The following is a 20,345-nucleotide window of genomic DNA, read 5'->3' as shown; positions in this document are numbered from 1 at the left end:
GTGTTACATCACCAGTTATTATAATTGATATTTTCACAATGTAGACCAAGAGCATTGTCCCATATTGTTACTGGAAACTTTTGGCACAAACATCAACCCTGCACTACTAATATTCCTGCATCGCTCTGGACTGCCTAAGGGTACTTTAGGCTCTTGGGCTTCGTAAATTCTGATTTTGAATTATAAATCTCAAGTTGGGCTTTTCTTGCCACCTTTGATTTCATGGACAGATTCTGGCTTGGCAGAGTTCCTAGAGGCCTTAGTGGTTTCTCCAATTTCAAATGAGAACTGTTCAGGATTTGTGGAATTTCAGCTTGAAGTTAAGACAAAAATGGGGTGTAGACAGCCTCTGGTTAGTTAGGTTTTAACAAAGCAAAAAAGTTCTTACAGTCTCAGGATCTTCATACGTAGGGTGCTCAGGGTCATGCTCCTGCTTGTCACTCTACTAAAGACAATGTCCAGTGTCTGGAATCCATGATCACCAGTGCAAAATTCCAGTTAAAATGTTATTTCCCGCTGTCTGGATTAAGGTTGCTGTTACTCTGCACATCTAGGAGTTGGCAGATCTTTCTAGTCAGTTGTTAGTTTACTCTCATTAGGCACTAGTAGCACATGGGGAAATTGCATCATGTTATTAGAGGGGCTGCCTTACTCGAGCACAGATGAAAGATCGACTGTCCTAAGAATGGTGCTGGTCTTCTCTAGTAAGGGAGGTAACATTTGCGTTAGCTCTTACTAGCCATTCATCTCCTGAGAGTTTCTAGAATACAAGCTAGTTTACCAGCTAAGTACTGAATTCTATAACTAATTTAATCAGAATATGTATTTTTCATCTCCTTTAACATTGTTGTTTTTCTTTTCTTCTTTTCTTTGTATTATTGCCTTCTAAACTTTTTGTGATCAGTTTGAATTTCTTTCAAAGGCTTAGCTATGGTAACTGCACATAATTCTGCCAAAGCCTATGCCACGTTTTCTGTGATTTGAAGGATGAACTTGTGTAGTTGTTGCAAATCAAATAATGGTAAGGCTTTGTCATATTGAGTGCAATTTATGTAATGTGCTTTAATAGATAACAGGGATTATATGGTCAAATGACTTGTTTTTGATTCCCAGCCCTCATCTTAGCCTGCTTATAAATGGAGATTTGAGACACTATATCTTAAATAGTGAAATTATTTCTTCAGAATAAATATACTGAAACTGTAAAATGAAACACAATGAGTTTAAAATGAAGAATAATTTTAACTCTGTATGCTGGGGTTGGAAGCAGGTGAGGAGTGATGTTGTGCCTAAGGTGTTTATTCATGTAGTAGAAAGAGAACAACTATTTTTAAACTTAAAAAATCTTGGTTTGAACTCAAACCAGGATAATATTTGGGAGTTGATTAACAACTCAGAGCTTTAGATTCTCTTTAGTAAAATGCAGTTGACAATCCTTATATATTAGTCTTGGTTTAAGTACTTACTAACATATGTTGTCTAGTGCCTTCAAAAGGTAAGTACTCAATAAGTGCTAGCTGCCTTACTCTTCCTTTTCCTCAAATCTGCCTTTGCATGAGACCTGTTTTTTTTTTTTTTTTTTACATTACTAAAAAATGAAGGTACCGAATAATACTGCCTAGGCAAGGTCGGTTTTATAGAAGGTTGATTTAGACTTACATCAAAACTAAATAGACATTTAAAATGCAGACAAAGATGGTTTATTACAGATACAGCAGCATTGCTCCAACCAGCAGACTTCCACTCGGGTTCCCATACCATACTTTTGGTTAGATTACAAGGGTTTAAATCCATGTTCAGCCACTTTCTAGCATACGATTTTTAGATGAGTAAGTTATCTTCTGCCTCAGTTTTCTTATCTGCAAATTTTCAAATAATTACAGTACCTTTCTCAATAGGGTTATTATAAAGGTAAACTGAGATAATCCATGTAACATACTCAACAAAATACCCAATTTTAAAAATTAATACATAAAAGATGACTTATAATTTATATCATGGTGATACCTATTTGGCCATGTATTACTTATTTTTTAAAATCTTTATTGTTGAACATATTACATATGTCCCATTTCCCCCCCACCCATTGACTTCTTTCAGCCTGCCCCTGCCCTCCACCCCATTGTCTGTGTCCATGGGTTATGCATATATGAATACAAGTTCTTTGGTTGATCTATTCTCACCCACCCATACTTCCCCACCTTCCCTCTAAGATTCAACAGTCTGTTCCATGCTTCTATGTCTCTGGATCTATTTTGTTTATCAGTTTATTTTGTTCATTAGATTCCACATATGACTGAGATCATGTGATACTTATCTTTCTCTGAGTGGTTTATTTTGCTTAGCATAACACTCTCCAGGTCCCTCCATACTGTCTCAAAGGGTAAGAGCTCCTTTTCTTACAGCTGCATAATATTCCACAGCTTTTTAATCCACTCATCTACTGATGGGCACTTTGGCTGTTTCCTGATCTTAGCTATCGTAAATTGTGCTGCTATGAACATAGGGGTGTATACATTCTTTCTGATTCCTGTTTCGGGTTTCTTAGGATATACTCCTAGAAGTGGGATCACTAAGTAAAATGGAAGTTCCAATTTTAATAGATGAGAATTTCCTCCTGTTCTGGTTGCCTCTGTGTTACTAATCTTGATGAATGAATCAAGGAGTGAATAACAAGAGATTGTTTAGGCCAGTGCAAATATATTCCATTGAGATTTCGTATTCCAGGAGATGTCACAATAAGAGAAGGGTTGCTAAGCTGTATTAGATAGATACTTTTGAGAATTAATTATAAATAAAAAACTGTTTTATTCATGGATTCTACATTCATGCTTTGTTACTATAATTTCTATCTTTTATTAGTTTGGTCTAGGACAGTGGTTACCAACCTTCTTTTGGCCATGCCCCACCTAAGCATCTCTAAAATCCTGATGCCCTCGGCTCACCCCCCCCGCCCCGCCCCATGACATATAATTCTTATTATTCATCGAACCTGACGAATACTGGTTTTTGCTAATGAAAACACTTTGCACTTGATAAAGTTAAGCAATGAAATAGAACAACTATCACGTGGGCACAATTGTAATATTCGAGGCACAATTAATTTGAGTAATCTGCATCGAATTCAGGGTAACTTAAGTGTCTACCTTCATGTGTACTTGGTGAGAATATGTGAGAATATCCTGTCACCTGACGTTAATTTTCTTGCAGCTGATAATGTTTTTTAATTTTTTCACTCAAAAATATTGACTTACCTATGAAAGTAATAATTGTGCTTTGGATTTTTTCACAGCTTTCTTGCTACATTCATATGCAGAAAAAAATACATTTTTATATATTTTGTATAGCTTGTAATGTTAAAAGAGGAGTGGGGTTGTTTGGAATGAAAGTTGCCTCACTTTCCTGTGCTCATGAACTCTCTAGTCAACTCTATGCTCTCACTATACCTGTCTATTAGCAGGCTTTCCCCCTTTCCGTTGTCATCAGCTGACCATGGTGTACATTCTGATTTTAATTTTTAAAATGTGTATGTCACAATATATATTTATATGCTGTATATGAGGCCCCTAGGACTATAAGAAATACAAAACACTCACTGTTAATAACTTATTCTCAAATTGCCCCCCTTAAAATCAAGTTGCCCCCCTGTGGGACATGTTCCCCCTGTTGGGAACCATGGGTCTAGGAGTTTTATTGGTAGTAGCAATGGTTTAAATGACTCATGCTACATAAATTCAAGGAGCAGATATGTGAGGAATCAATTATGATTAAAAAGTAACTTTCCAGGAACAGGATGATTAGAAATTGCCTAATGAATATATTCAGCCCTCAATGGCCTTTCTATACTGATGATTACTACACCAGAAAATGTGATAGGTAGAAAGTTAAAATACAATTTTATTGAAAAGTCAGACCATGTCTACCATTTTGTGCCATTTCTAGTGTAAATACCTAATTGATTCAATATTTGCCATTGTCTAAGTCAGTGGTTCTCAACCTGTGGGTCGTGACCCATTTGGGGGTCTAACGACCCTTTCACAGAGGTTGCCCAAGACCATCGGAAAACACATATATAATTACATATTGTTTTTGTGATTAATCACTATGCTTTAATTATGTTCAAATTGTAACAATGAAATTGGGGGTCACCACAACATGAGGAAATATATTAAAGGGTCGAGGCATTAGGAAGGTTGAGAACCACTGGAAAAGTAGATTCTTACTTCTCATTAGCAACCATATAGGCTTACAGAGGTACTGTGTGAAAAGCAATAGACATAAAAAGTAAATCTCATTTAGTGATTATATACTTAAAATTAAGAACATAAGTAAAGAGAAAATGTCAATATGAAAATATAAATATATGGATATATGTACTATATATATATATATAGTAAATTTTTAATTAATAATGGGGTGGATTTTGGCAGACAACATTTCAGATGTTACTGGCTGGAAGTACTGAACCTGAAACTACTAAAATGTAAGTGACTCCTGAAGTTTATACAACTTTTTACTGGCAGGCTGGGTTTTAAAATTCACTCCTTGATTCCATTAAGTCCTAGACCTTAATCCATTAAGCTATGCTACCTCCATTTAAAACCTATTACCAGATTTTTTACATGGTTAGAATTCAGTGTTTGGATTAAGTAAATCCAACACAACTGAAGAAGCATATTCCTGGGGAGATGCACACATATTAGCATATGGATTGCTATTCTTTTATCTTTACATAAGTTTTCAGTTTATCAATTTATGAGAGTCATATATAGCTCAGGATTTCTTTCTATGATTATTTCCTGAGTGACTGATATTAGTTTTGCAGGCTCTGTAGGCTGAACTGATATCTTTTAAATCAGTGTTTGATAAAGGAAGTTGGTTAATAAGGCATGGATCATTTTAATTGCAGACTCATCCTAATTTATACTAATGATTAACAGGAATCAAATAAGAGTCTGTGAATTGAAAAGTGAAATGGCTTGGTTAAACACAATGAATTTTTATGTATTTTGGAACCACACAAAGAGAATAATAATTTTGATGTTTTCTATCTCTGATAGGAAATCATCAATACAGAAAACAGAGAATTGCTTATAAATAGCTTATGTGAATGAAAGGATTTTCAGACTCATAATAAATCATGTCCTATTTCAGTAAACTCTACAGGAGTTTGGCTGTGATCCTTATACTACAATTTTGATAAAATATTTTCTGAAATAAAGGGCAATTATTTGGGCATCCTTGTTGTATGGAAAATTTTATTGAAACAGTTTATGTCATAATAGGATTTGACTATAGATGAGTTTCAGTTTAGTTACTATCTTTGGGAATTGGCACATAATATTCCTGCTAAGGTTTCTCTTATATTAGAAATATCAAGAGCCATGAGTTTAAAGGGAGCCTGAGGCTTCAAAGTATTTCCTGAGAATTATCTTGTCACCACAGGCACTTAAGAAGAGCAGCACAGCTCTTCTTTTGAAGCATTTAGAGAGTGGTGGAAAAACCCATGTTCTGTATCCAAAAAACAAATGGATTGACTATATTGAGTGTTCCTGACCCCAAAGATATTTTTATGTTACGCACTGATGCTAGCTTTGTAATAGCGGTGTGTGTGTGTGTGTTGCGGCGGGGGGTGGGGGGGGGGGGTTATAGGCAACACACAAGGTGGCTTTTGAGAATCTTTATTAATATGATCCATCTGTTAACCAGGTAAGATATAATGCATGTAAAACATTATATTTTTACCATTGGCAATGCCAAATAAGCGCAAAAGGAGTGGAGAGGAAAGATACTTTAAAGTGTGAAGTGTGAAGCGATACAACCATTTATTAGTATCCTTACAGTACTAAATTGGGTTCTATGAGGCTTTGCTAAGAAGGAGCTCTTGTAGTCTCTAATTACAGCATTTATTATCAGTCTTGGCTTAGCACAAAAATACTAAAGCTATGTTGCTTTGGAGTTAAACTGAGGTCTCTAATACCATCTCCAGCAAGTATGTGCAAGCTATTCAGGAGTGGAAAAGGGGGTGGAGTATTGTGGTATGGAAAGCCATGAATTAGTTAACCCTAAAGCCAACCCTATAGCCACAGATGGGAGAAGATGACCCATTGTGGGAAAAATTCAGAACTGCAAACCACAGTGTTTAGAAGTGAGTACTTTACTCATTCCGGGGGGAGGGACTGAAAGGTGGTCAGTTCACCTCATAGCAACTGGTTGAGCAGTCTTTCTGGTTGTTCCACCATTTGGTTACTTTGCACATTACTCTCTTATATATATAGATGTGCTCCAATCCTTCCACTGCCAGGGAAAGGGGCAAAGGAGGGTTGCTGAAAGTGATAACGGAGGCAGCAGGGTGACCTTTTTTGGGGGGGGCGGAGAGTTTCCTCCCGATGGGGGGTTTCAAAGGACAGCAGTCTACTTCTGCTACCCTCTGTCTCCAGAGACACAATTTCTGATTGGCATCCATCCGGCAGGACAGAGCAGTTGCAGGTACAGGACTGGGAGTCCTTTCTGCATGCAGCTCCCTGGAGAGTCTCTTCTGGCCAAGGAAAGCTTTGTTCTAATCTTTTCTCCTGGGCTCAGGGCTGCTGGGTGATCTGGGGCAGAAGGGCAGAATGGAGGTGGGCAGGGCAGAAAGAAGTATGGGGTAGAAGAGTGGGGGGTGGGAAAGGGAGAGGGTGCAATCTGTGTGTGTGTGGGGGGAAGGAGGGCTGGTGCAGAAGGAGAGTTGGGGTCAGCATAGGAAGGTTTGGAGGTACTGGGGCAGTAAGAGGGACCAGCAGATGCCAGAACAGGGGAAAGGGTCTACGGAATCAGGTGGGGTCCACGAGGGTGAGTATAGACTAAGTCCCTTCCCCAGACCCTGCCATCCCAGGTGGCTAGTGTGAGGGGTCTATAGGGAGGCGCTGAGCCCCCTACACTTTGTGTCTGAGGCTCCAGAACATGTGTCCAACACGCCCCGCCCCTGCCACTCCCGCCGAAGTGCTGCCATTTGAGACGCATTTGCAGACACATGGATTGTTTTTAAGTTAATGCTTTATAATTCACTCCGTTTCCCACTTGTCATTTTTTATTGAAAAGGTGGATTCTGCCGGTGTGTGTTCCTTTGCAGGGGCGGCAGGGTGTTCTCCATGGGCAGAGATCCGATGAGAGACAGAGACAAAAGGCCCAGAGAGACATGGGGGGTGCGTAAACAGGATCAGCGAGCAAGGAACAGGGAGAGAGATGCCCAGGGCGAGACAGACACACGGTACAGGGTGCTGTGGACCGGGATAGAGCTTCCGGGCCTGGTGAGAGGGCTCATTGGCAGAGCAGCAGCCCCATGGGCACGTCACCCCGGGTGCAGCTCCCAGGCTCAGAGTCCGCGAACTGAAAGCCCGGGATAATTACAGCCAATTACATGTGTGCAAACACCCCCGCCCCCTTTCTCCTGCGATCCTGCCCCAGCAAACGGGCTTTGCTGCCACAGCTGGGGCTGAGCGCCTGGGGGAAGGGCTTGCAGGCAGAGAGCCCCTGGGGCCCAGGGGTTGGGGTGAGCCCTCTGCTTCCAGAGCGCCCCCCACGATTACACACTCCAGCGTGTGCTGCGGCCCCAGGATGGCAGGTTGTGACCGGGTTAGGAATTGGACCAGAACTTGGTCCTAGCTCCCCTTGGCCTTGTGCTGAGCCGGCCCTGGTGGCATGGGCCCCAGCATTTGGGTCCTTAGGTTTCTGTTATCTTGGCCCCCTGAGCATTCCCCTCTCTGCGAATAAGATTCGAGTAGGAGCTCTCCTTGTATCCTGCCCCGGGGAGTGCCTGCTGGAGCTGAGGTGAGGAAGGGACAGAGTCTGGCGCTTGGCGTTTGGTGATCAGTTTGTCTGCCTGGATGCACCGCAGGACCCCAACAGAGTGACTTCGCTGATCTTTCATTTGCGAGACCCTTGGTACCGTGCACGCCTCCTCTGAGACACAGAGTCCAAGGGGGAGGAGAAAGGTGTGGATTCCTTACCTGTGAATGAGGCTTTACACTTTGAACTGCTAGCCTGAATCAGTGATCTAATTTTGTGGTTTCAGGAGAATTTGGCAGGTGGGTTGGAATGGTGGCAGGGAAGGGTTTTATATTTCTACAGAGGCCCGGTGCATGGGTGGGGGCCAGCCCACCTGCCCTGATGGGGGCCCCAATTGGGGTGGGGGTCCTCGCTGGGGGGTGGGGCCAGCCGGGGCAAGGGGCCTCTGTTATTCTGGTCATTGTGGTCATTCTGGTTGTTCCGATATTTTGGTGGCTGGTCCTTTATTATAGAGGATAGGTTTGTAGTGGACCATTATACCTTTTAAAATAACACATGGTTAGTTCTAGTAATTGCTTTATCAACCTTAAGAATTATTTAATTTTCATGTTCTCTTCATTCTATCTCCTGACTTTTTCTGGGTATATTATAATTTTCATATTGTCTTTGTTTATAACATATATAATCTTCACTGTCATTCCCATAATTGTTCAGCTGCGTTTCTATGTTTTAGAGGTTTTTATGATCACCATCAATTTTTTTTTTTTTGTATAGGTGTCTGGGTTTTATTCTTGAGTTGTTGTTTTTTGAAGAAAAGTTAGTAGATTCTAAGCCCTGATTTCTTGCATGCATGAAAATATATGTCTGTGGTCTGTATAGTTTACTAATTTCACTGTGCATAAAAATCTTGGGCCATATTTTAAAGGTTGATTTCATTTTAACATTTGGTAAATATAAAGCATATTGTGGGACATGATAATAAACCAGCCAGGGACCATACCAGCCAACTTAATGTCAGAGCATCACCACCTTTCCTCCACCCGACCACTCACTGCTGGCCTCCTCCAAACGTATTGCTCTCCTTCAGAGGCTGCTGGCCACCTCCCATGACCAGGGAGATACTCTCAGGTGGACAGTTTTAACTTAAAAATGATGGAATATTTTCATGCCCAAGTCCTTCCCTGATAACTGAGAGAGGAAGGGGAGGAAAGGAAGTCAATCTCGATGTTTCAGTGGGTTAAAGTGACATATTGTGCTACAGCTCTCCATCCACCCTCCAACACCCCACCTTGTCCCACTGCTACCTTTGCTGGACCTCATATGCATCTACTTAGGCTACAGTAAGGGAATCTTTGTTAATTCATGCCGTCTAATTTTAAAATCAGTTTTTGAGGTAGACATATCACCTGTTGACTCATTTTGAGCTTGTAATCAAGTCTCTATGCCTCCCTCCATGGCCCCTCAGCACACAATGAAGAGCTGTGAGAGCGAAGCCAGATAAGTTCACTCTCTGGGCCTCATTTCTGACGGGTAAAATTAAACTGGTTGAACCAAAGGAATTCTGAATTTCTTCCAGTTTTAACTTCTTTGAGTTCCTACGAGACTTCACTTTGTATTTTTTATGTAGAATCTCTCACCCATAGCAATATGGGAAAGTAAATCTGCCTAGAGAGATTTCATTGATTAAACAACATAAACTGTCAAGATAATTTTTCTCAGCTGTACAAAGCCTGTATTCACAGATGTCATAATACTGGGTGGTGTGTGTGTGTGTGTGTGTGTGTGTGTGTGTGGTATGTATTTATATATAGCCAGTTGACTATGCTGGGTTGTGATGGTCCAAGAGGTAGAGAATACATTAGAGACAGAAAATGCCAGTGGGAAAGTAAGGGAAATCAGTGGTGTGTATTTCTATGCAAAAACTGTCCATCTCTTTCCTTTAACCCAGAATGCCTAGTGTGCTATCACCCCCCTGATTCAATTCCATAATAAGGAAGAGAAAGATAAATATTTTGAGAGTAATAAGGTGAAAAACTAAACAGAACACGAAAAGAAAATCTAAGAAGTGTAGTAACAGCATAAAAGGACCGAGTGACTTGTAGATCTTCCATTGTCATATATAAACACCCTCTTAGACTTTGGAACACTTACTCTCTTGCCCGTACTCTGTAAATCTCAGTTTTTATCTAACATTAGATTTATATGGTCAGGATCAAAGATGATTGAAATGATGGAAAGGTCCTACATACCAGAGGCTGATTCCATTCAATACTTGAGGTGGGAGAGAAGAGATAAGAAAGAGAAATGACACAAAGAATGTTTGCTTCACTGACCATGGGTTGAAAGTCCATAGGAGATGTCTCAAGATTCTAAAATAACTTCACCCATGATTTTTTAAGAAAGTGAATATGAACAGAGGCACTTCTGCTCTACCTTTTTACCTCTGTTCTTTATTACATATAATATTGACTTACATGCTATGTAAAAGACTGGTTAGTACATATTTTTGTGTGTATGATAGACTTACCAAGAGATAATTCATTTTGTTATAGATTGTATTGGACCTCCATTCCCTCTTGGAGGCCATAATATGGAAAGTATAGGCAAAAATTTTAGAAATCTTTAAAAACATAAAATTTGTACAGATGCTAACTGACAGTATAATAACTAACATTAAAAGTATTCTGATACTTTCATCTGACATTTGTAAAACAAAATAAAAGAAAAACATTTTAAATATATTTTTGTTATATTATTCCTATAAAAATGTATTGAAAAATATCACACTCCTGAAAACAATACCAACCTATGGGATTTTATAAAATCACAGTCTTTCTTGAAAGTAAATGAATTTAAGTGGAATTATCAAGGTGACTTCCAACATTACTGTTGCTTTTATCTCCAGTAACTAATGACAACCTTTTCCCATAGAGCTGAACATAAATGAAAGCAATGCCACTGACTTTCAGTAATAAATGGCAAGGAGACAATAATGGGGAATACCTACTATTTTTCTTTGCTAGTGTGTCCTGGAATAAAAAAGAAAAAATATCTAGTTCATCACTCATATTTTTATTAAATCTAATTATTTTCAAACCACCCCAAAGGTAAAGTACTGGTGGATTTTAAAAAATGAGCTATTCTCACATATAATGTGACTATTCACAACATAAAACTTAAGGGATAAATCTGCATTTTCACACAACTTTGATTTTGCTGAAAGAATATCAGCTCCATAATTTCAATGAATGAACCATATCTAAAATAATCATCACTTTCATCTACATTTGAATTTTGAAGGATAATTTCTAAGTTCAGTTTAAAATATTTGAAAGTGAGGCAATATATTACGTTAGTTGGGTGGTGAAGTTAACAGACAGACTATGAATGTGAAACCAGAACCAATTGTTTTGATTTCATTTAAAACTGTGTGCCCTTGGACAAGCCAGAGTTTCTGTTTCCTGAAATACCAGGTGGGGATGATAAGGCTGACCTCCTCTGGTTGGTTCTGAGGTTATGGAGGACACCTTATTTGCACCACCCATCCATGGTAGGACTCCAGTCACTTCGTATGTGTGTCTCTAGTGCCCCATCCCCCAGCCTGGGCTGAGGAGAGCATAGCACCCCAACTAAACCAATGAAGCTTCTATTACTGAAATTTGGGATTGTAGGAGGGTGATTGATTGTTTCACTGTTTGTAAATGTTTGTACCTGGACCTGTAATAAACTACCCCTCAAACTCACCACATGGATCAGGAAAGAAAAGAAAGGAGAGAAGTTTTTTAAAAAAATGAGTCAGATCTAGAAAGATAAGGCACAAACAAGGGTTCAGACAGCTTCCCATGACTTCCTATTGCTTACTCTGTCTTTGCATTTCATGTGAATTTTCTGTATAGAAATAGAAATCTCTTTCCTGCCAATACTAGCTTTAGTTACATTCTTTGATTTGTAACCCAAGAAGCCCTAGTATGAGTTAAGTGAGAATGTTCTTGGAAAATTTTTTTTAAATTATGAAGCAATTTGGGGGGTTGTCACAAGATTCTAAAAAATATACAAAAACAGTTAAAACTCCTTAATGTCTGTATTAGTCTTCAAGGGCTGCCATAACAAAATACTATAGACTGGTTGGCTGAACTTTATGTTCTCACAGTTCTGGAGGCTAGAAATCCAAGATCAAGGTGCTATCAGGGTTGGTTTCTGATGAGGGATCTCTTCCTAGTTTGCAGATGACTACCTTTTTGTTTTAGTTTTTCATGGCTTTTTTAATGTGCCTGTGGAAGGAGAGAAAGATCTCTGGTGTCTCTCACTCTTTTTATAAGGATACCAGTCCTTATGACTTCATTTAAACCATAATTCCCTCCTTAAAAGTCTTATATCTAAATATAGTCACATTTGGGGTTGACACCTGAACATATGAATTGGGGAGGGGGTCACAGTGGAATCCATAACAGTAAGTAAATGATGTAGCTTACTGCACACAGATAGTTGCACAAAGCAGAATCCACAGCAGAAATTGCATTTGGAGCTTCCTGGCCTTCATCCTGTGACTGTTCCCTGCTACCAGGCAAATCACCTGATTGAGGTGAGGATTCTAGAAGGTTCTTAAACAAGTCCCATTAGCTTTCAAAACCACTAAATGTTTCTAATACTACTTAGACTCCTCCCAAATTTTTTTTCCTCACAACTCAGCTTATTTATCTGCTGGATCAGCAGGTGAGAGTAACTGGTAACAACTTGAGTATGTTCATTTTTTAGTGAAACTATATCCCCTGGTTTAATCCTATATAATAAAGAGGTAATATGCATATTGACCCTCATGCCCTTACATCACAAGATAGCTGCCCCCACATCATCACAAGATGGTTGCCCCCATGTTGTCACAAGATGGCCGGCAAGTGATGGCAGTTGGGGGTGACCAGGCCGGCAGGGGAGGGCAGTTGTGGGGAACTGGGCCTGCAGGGGAGAGCAGTTAGGTGTCAATCAGGCCTTCAGGGGAGTGGTTAGGGGGTGATCAGGCTGGCAGGCAGAAGTGGTTAGGGGCAATCAGGCAGGCAGGTAGGTGAGTGGTTAGGAGCCAGCAGTTCGGATTGTGAGAGGGATGTCCGACTGGCAGGGATCGGGCTTAAACTGGCAGTCAGACATCACTCAAGGGGTCCCAGATTGGAGAGGATGCAGGCTGGGCTAAAGGACATCTCCCCACTCCCCAGTACATGAATTTTGTGCACCGGGCCTCTAGTTTCCTATAAATCACATCTCCTTAGTAATCTCAGGATTTAGCATATTTATATCTATTCCTGTACCTATACAAAGGTAAGATATTATTATTATTATTATTTGAGGCCCAGTGCACAAAATTCATGCACAGGTGGGGGGGATCCCCTCAGCCCAGCCTGCACACTCTCCAATCTGAGACCCCTTGAGGGAAGTCCAACTTCCAGTTTAGGCCCAATCCTCAGGATCGGGCCTAAATCGGCAGTTGCACATCCCTCTCACAATCCGGGACCGCTGGCTGCTAACTGCTCACCTGCCTGCCTTCCTGATCACCCCTACTGGCTCCCCTGCCAGCCTGATCACCCCTATCCGCCTCTGCCTGCTAGCCTGGTCACCCCCAACAGCACCCTCCCCTCCCCCCCGCCAGCCTGGTCACCCCTAACAGTCTCCATCTGCCAGCCTGGTAGCCACTAACTGCCCCCCCCACCAGCCTGGTCACCCCTCACTGCCCCCCTCTGCCGGCCAGGTCTCTCCCAACTGCCCCCTCTGCCGTCCTGGTTGCCCCCAACTGCCCCCCTGCTGGCCTGGTCACCCCTAACTGCCCCCCCTGCCAGCATGGTTGCCCTTTACTGCCCCCTCTGCCAGCCTGGTGACCCCTAACAGTCCCCCTCTGCTGGCCTGGTCACCCCCAACTGCACCCTCTCCCGGCCTGTTTCCCCCTTTCCAATCTTGTGCTGCTCATTGCCCCTTATCCTCCTATTTGCCACACAGAAGCTAGAGTGACCTTGTCTAATTTTGTCAGGTCAAATCAGTCCCTCATCAAAAGCCTCTCACATTCAGACTAAAGTCATACTTCCTATGGCTTTCAAAGCTACATACTCTATTATTTCTCTGACATTATTTTTCTTCATTCATTCAGATTGCTGTTATTGGCCCAATTGCTATTATTAAAATATGATAGCTACAGCACTGCTCAAGGAATTTTTAGTAAGTGAGAACAGGAGATGAAACTGTCCATTGATAATTTGGACTTGATCCTTTAAGCACTGGAGAGTAATTATAGGTGAATGGATAAGTCAGTTTGCATTTTGGAAGTTAAACTACAATGTTAAAATTGTGTAGGATGGATTGAGGATGGGAGAGAATCAATGTAGTTTAGTAAAATTTAGTGATATTTTTGGAGGTTCCTAACTAGGTTTTGGAAGAAAGGTAAGATGGTACGAATAGCGTTTTGAAAATAGAATTGAAAGTCTCTCACATAATATACTGGATTGAGAAAGGGGGAAGAGTAAAAAATGGCTGAGGCATCCAGTTTACTCTGAGTACTTCTCTGAGCAGAATGAATAGACAAGGCTTCTATCTTTATCAGTTTGGGCTGCTATAACCAAACACTCGATAATTCAAACTAAAAGAATGTATTTTTCACAGCCTTGAGGCCAGTAGTCTGAGATCAGGTTGCCAACATGGTTGGGTTCTGGTGAGAGCCCTCTTCTGAATTGCAAACTTCCAGCAATTCGGTTGTGTCCTCACATGGCAAGATAAGAGCAAGCTAGTTTCCTGGGCTCTTCTTAGTATAAAGGCACTAATATCATTCACGAGGGCTCCACCCTCATCCCAAGGTCCCACATCCTATTACCATTACAGTGGGAATTAAAATTTCAATATGTGAATTTTGGAGGGATACATTCAGTTCACAATAGTGTCTCACATCTACTCTTAATATTACACCATCTCATCTAATGTCTATGGCAGGATGTTTTGGTTATAGTCTGTACTCAAGTACTGACCTAAGTTCAGTAGACCCTGTGAAGACCATTTCAGGGGAAATTTAATCTGTATCAGACACTGACACCACTCTAGCACACTGCTTCTCTGTGTATGTGCTGACTAACACTTATAAAAAGGGGACTTAATGCTCCAAGAAATCATATTTTACAAAAAACAAATGCTATTTAAATAAGGTAAAATTATGACCTAATAAACTGAATACAACAACAAATAGCCAACCCTTCTGAACTACAAAATGAGAAACATTTGTGTTCTTTTTAAGAAATAATAAAGGTTTCATGCCCTGTTTTTTGGATCACTCTCTAGTTACCTTGTCCTTGGCAATTATTACTGCCTGTAATGTTTCTGTGCCCCAACTCCGGGCACTGTTACAAGGGCCTGTTTTCACTCTCTCTCAGACTCTCTGTGACCGAGTCATCTTGTTAGAGCAGGACTCTGATCTTGGATCCCAGCTGCCACGTCTACACCCTCTCAGGAGAAATCTAGCAAAAGGTTCATTTATACATCACTTGAAAGAACATCTTTACAAAAAAACCCCGCTATGCATGTCAAATGTCCTCTGACTTCCTAAGAGGCCAAGGGTGTTTAGACTGGGACTCTGGTTATTTCATGTGTAGAAGCTGCCATTTCTGAAGCAAATACTTTTGAAGGTTTGAATGCCAATACTTACAGCTACTGCTCTTTGTCCCTAAGGACCTAAAGAATCAATGATGTTACATAGATAGTTTATTTCAGGCAGTTTTGTTGTTTCTGTGCAACCTGAGTGCTGTATTGCATGACAGGTAATTCTTTTGTAGCCGAAAACTGTTTTTATTTTTCATAGCACATCACATGAACGCTCTCTTCCTTTCTGCATTGCTATGCATGTGAACACACAGAAGTGAAATCTTTTATGTGCAATTTAACATTTCCCCAAAATTTATCAGCTACTATTGAAATGTAGCAGGGGGAAGGTCTTATTTAGATTCAGTGCCTTCACTGCAGATACATGTAGGGTTATTTTCATGATATTACTGGGTTCTGTAATAACTTCTACTTATTCATTTCCTTTATAATGCACGACTAGTGAGAGAATGTAGAAAATACAGAAATTAAAATCATCAAAGGTCCTGGCGAGGTAGTTCAGTTGGTTAGATTGTTGCCCTTATACACCAAGGTTGTGGGTGCTATCTCTGGTCAGGGCACATACAAGAAACAACCAATGGATGCATAAAGAAGTGGAAAATAAATTAACATTTCTCTCTCTCTCCCTTCCTCTCTCTCTCTCTCTCTCTCTCTCTTCTCAATGAATTAAAAAAAAATTAAATCATCAGGAGTCCCAAGAAACAAAAATAATCATTGCTATGATTACATATACATAAGTCCTCGTATGTTTCTGAAAAAAGAACATATTACTTTGTTACCTTTATATATATTTTTAAAATATATTTTATTGATTTTTTACAGAGAGAAAGGGAGAGGGAGAGGGATAGAGAGTTAGAAACATCGATGAGAGAGAAACATCAATCAGCTGCCTCCTGCACGCCTCCCACTGGGGATGTGCCCGCAACCAAGGTACATGCCCTTGACCAGAATCGAACCTGGGACCCTTCAGTCCCCAGGCCAATGCTCTATCCACTGAGCCAAACCGGTCAGGGCACCTTTATATTTTTAAAGGGGTTCAGCCTGGGTCTCAATGTGATATGTTGACCATATTTAAAGACTACACTCCTTGAAAAATTCTGCATGAGTAGAGTTGCAGCAATGTCACTAGTTAAAACTCTATTGTAGTTTGCATAACTTTTGGCTTGGATATTTTATGGACTGAATGTTTGTGTCCTTCCAAAATCCATATGTTACAAATTTAACCCCCAATGTGAGGGTAGTTGGAAGTGGGGGCTTTGAGGAGTAATTAGGTCATGAATATGAAACCTTCATGAATGAGATAGTGCCTTTACAAAAGAAACCACAGAATGCAAACGCGTGCTTTTCACCATGTGAGGATACAAGAAATTGGCAATCCACAACCTGAAAGAGGGCTTTCACTAAAATCATACTATGCTGACTTCTTAATCTAGGGCTTTCAGCCTTCAGAACTGTGAGCATTGATTTTCCGTTGTTTATAGTGACTCAGGCTGTGATATTTGTAGACCAAACTAAGACGGATATATGATTTATAAATTTCTACTCAATCTTGACTTTAAAAATAGTTCATGTTCATATTTAAAAATTATAGATTGATGGTGAACAATTCTAGGATTCTCGAAAGCATTTGGTCTTGTCAATTTAGGCTTAAACTTGCAATAATTACTAAGAATATCAATAGGAAAAGTTTGAAAAACATACAATGTTGTTAATTTTATAGAGTTTCCTACAATATAGCAGAAGCTAGTTAGCCCCAGGAGACGGAGGAGTGTTTAGTTTTGTATCTACCTGTATGGTTATGAAATGACCATCTTGTTCTATACTGTTGTTATCAGAGACCAATGTTTTTGCCATAAGTCCCACTGCCTGTGTGCACTGGCCCAAAGAAATGAATGAGCAGGAGTTTGTATTGTTGAAAGAAAAAATAGTTTAAGATTGAATTGGCTTATGCTCTAAAAAGCTGACTCCCTGATGGTGTGTTGGTTACAGATTATATGGGGCAAAATCACAAGACAATCGTGAATTAGGGGTTGTGGGGTTGTGTTGATAGCTAACTGGTTGGAGGTAAGATAAGAGAAATAAATCATCTCTTCAAGTATTTACTAGTAAGACAGCTCTGAGGTCTTTCACAGCATCCTTCTGTCTGGTCTCATGAGAAACTACTTAGGGAGTGGTTCCACCCAGGGCTCAGAAATTAAAATATAACTTAGGTAAGGATATTATTTTTAGGAAGATGGAAGGAGCAACTAAATCGAATAACACCCACCCAGAATTGGTGAATTAGACACCGCTAGTGAGACAATTCGTAACCAAAAAGGGCAGAGGATGCCTAGAGAACAGTTGAATCGGCGATCTGGGCCAGAAAGAGATATGCGACCACCAGGCCAGGAGGGTCAGAGAAAGTTGCACTGCACCAAGTCCGCGTCTTTTGGGGACAGGCATAACATCCGGCTGTGGAAAGGAAGTCCACAGGGCTGCTAGTGGCTGGGGGATCTAGATCTAAGTCCATAGCCGAGAAAGGCTGCACTCAGAAGGCTGCCTGAAGAGCTGCCTGAGCCACGGAGTGCCAGGGGGAGAGAAACTCAAAGTTGCGTGGTTGTTTTGCCTGTTTTTGTCTTTGCTTTTATTCACTAAACCCAGTTCATAGGACTTGTCCATTACAAACACTCACCTGAGGCAACGGTGCAGGCAGTGGTGCAGATTTGTGGGGTCTGGGGAGAGGCTGTGGAGGAGAGCAGGATGGGAGAGGTGACCAGGAATCCAGCACTGAGACATTTGTTACCCTCCAAACCTCATAGCCTGTTTCCTCCTGAAGAGCCAGCCAATCCCAGCAGCCTCAAGGAAGCTAATACAGCAACACCCAGGCTACACCTTGAGGTTTACAAAGGAAACAAAGACTCTGCATAGCCCCAAAGAGCCCTTAGGGACTGGGGTGAAGAGGGGCTGATACAGCACCACATCCACATAAAGCCCTGTCAGAAACAGACTCCTGAGTGATTAAGATTAACAGCAGGCAGACAGGCAAAGTGGGCAGATTGACTCTGACTGCTTGCAGCCAAGGTTGTGGAGACAGACACAGAGGAGCAGTGGATCGAAATTTCAACACGGTGCTCACTACCTAACAGGAAACTGAGAAGTGGCAGACAGAACAGAAGAATGGGGTCTTAAACCAGCCCTCATGGGGCATTAAAACTCGGCTTAAGTGAACTACACTTCACTTTTTTATTAAATTTTTTTTCATTCTTTTTTCTTTTTTGACCTTTTATTTTTTGTATTATTTTTGCTTCATTCTATTCGTATGTTTTTTACTAGAGGCCTAGTGCACAAAATTTGTGACCTCTGGGGAGGGTCCCTCAGCCCGGCCTTCACCTTCTCACAGTCCAGGAGCCCTTGGGGGATGTCCGACTGGTGGCTTAGGCCTGCTCCCCTAAGGCAGGAAGTGGGCCTAAGCCATCAGTCAGACATCTTTAGCGCTGCCTCAGAGGCGGGAGAGGCTCCTGCCACCACCACTGTGCTGGCCAGCCGTGAGCCCGGCTTCTGGCTGAGCGGTGCTCCCACTGTGGGAGCACATTGATCACCAGAGGGCAGCTTCTGCATTGAGTGTCTGCCCCCTAGCGGTCAGTGCACATCATAGCAACCAGTCGTTTGCTACCGGGTCGAAACGGCCTCTCCAACATCCCCTGAGGGGTCCTGGATTGCAAGAGGCTCCAGGTCAGGCCGAGGGACACCACTGGTGCAAGGCCAGGGAAGGAGGTGGGAAGTTGGCCAGCTGGGGAGGGACCTTGAGAGGGCTCCAGGGCATGTCTGGCTTGTCTCGTTCAATCCCATTTGGCCAGACCCCAGCAGCAAGCTAACCTACTGGTTGGAGCGCCTGCCCCCTGGTGGTCAGTACATGTCATAGCGAGTGGTTGAGTGGCCGTAGCATATCATTAACATATTATGCTTTGATTGGTTGAACAGATGACTGGACGAGCAGACACTGAGCATATTAGGCTTTTATTATATAGGATTCTTATTTTTTCCTCTTTTCCACCCTTTTCTTCCTCATTTCTCCCTTTTTCATACTGTTTTTTCTCTCCTGTCCCCACTTTAGTTTATCTCTTTTCTTTCTTTTACACCTTGTTAAAAATTGACCTTCTTTATCAGCTTTATTGACGTGTTATTATTATTGTAATCTCTGTTGGCTTACTCATATATCTAATTTGCTCTCCCCTGTTCCAAGTCTATGCACTCTTCTCTTTACTTTTTCTTCGCTAGTTAATCTTTTTTTTTATGCTTTTGTTTTTCCTCCCCTCTCTTGCTCTCTTCTTATCCTAATAGTTTAATTAGTTTCACTTACTAAACTCAAGCCTATCTGTTCTCTCCTATATTCTACTTTTCCAAAAATAAATGAATAAACAGATAGAGAAATTAATTTTTTTTATATATTTATTTTTCTTTAATTATTTTCCTCTCACTCTTTCTACCTCCTCTATATTGAACCGTGGTCCTTCCCCTATTCATTCAATTCCTTAACCTTACTTTCTGTATATAAGCTCTGCCTCTATTGATTCTGTGCCCCCACCCCTTTTTCTGGGTGTTTGTTTGCATTTATTTGTTTGTTTTGTAGGTGTTTTCTCCCCATATGTATTTTTTCTTGTTTTTTCTTTTTCTTTTCTCTCTTTCCTTTTGTCTTTTCTTGATATCATTTTTGCTCTCTTCTCTCTCTCCTAATTCTCTTTTCTCTGGTGGTCACTTTTATTGGAGTTATGGGTGTCATGAATACATTCATGTTTTGTTCCCTTTGTGTTGTGTCTTGTTGAGTTGTATTTTGTGCTGTTTGGTCAACATAGTAGAGAGCAAGCCATATAACCAGACATCCTGAGAGGAGACTATATCCACAAATAGGACAATAATACTCAAGACCCAACTATACCAAGAGAACCCAAATATCCCAAGTAGGGGGAATTTCTTGA

The sequence above is a fragment of the Myotis yumanensis genome, unplaced genomic scaffold, assembly GCF_028538775.1.
Source record: "Myotis yumanensis isolate MYYU_CA2020_CCGP unplaced genomic scaffold, mMyoYum1.0.hap1 SCAF_2, whole genome shotgun sequence".
Classification (NCBI taxonomy): Eukaryota; Metazoa; Chordata; class Mammalia; order Chiroptera; family Vespertilionidae; genus Myotis; species Myotis yumanensis.
The sequence above is the reverse complement of the archived record's forward strand: the minus strand, read 5'-3'. Positions refer to the sequence as shown.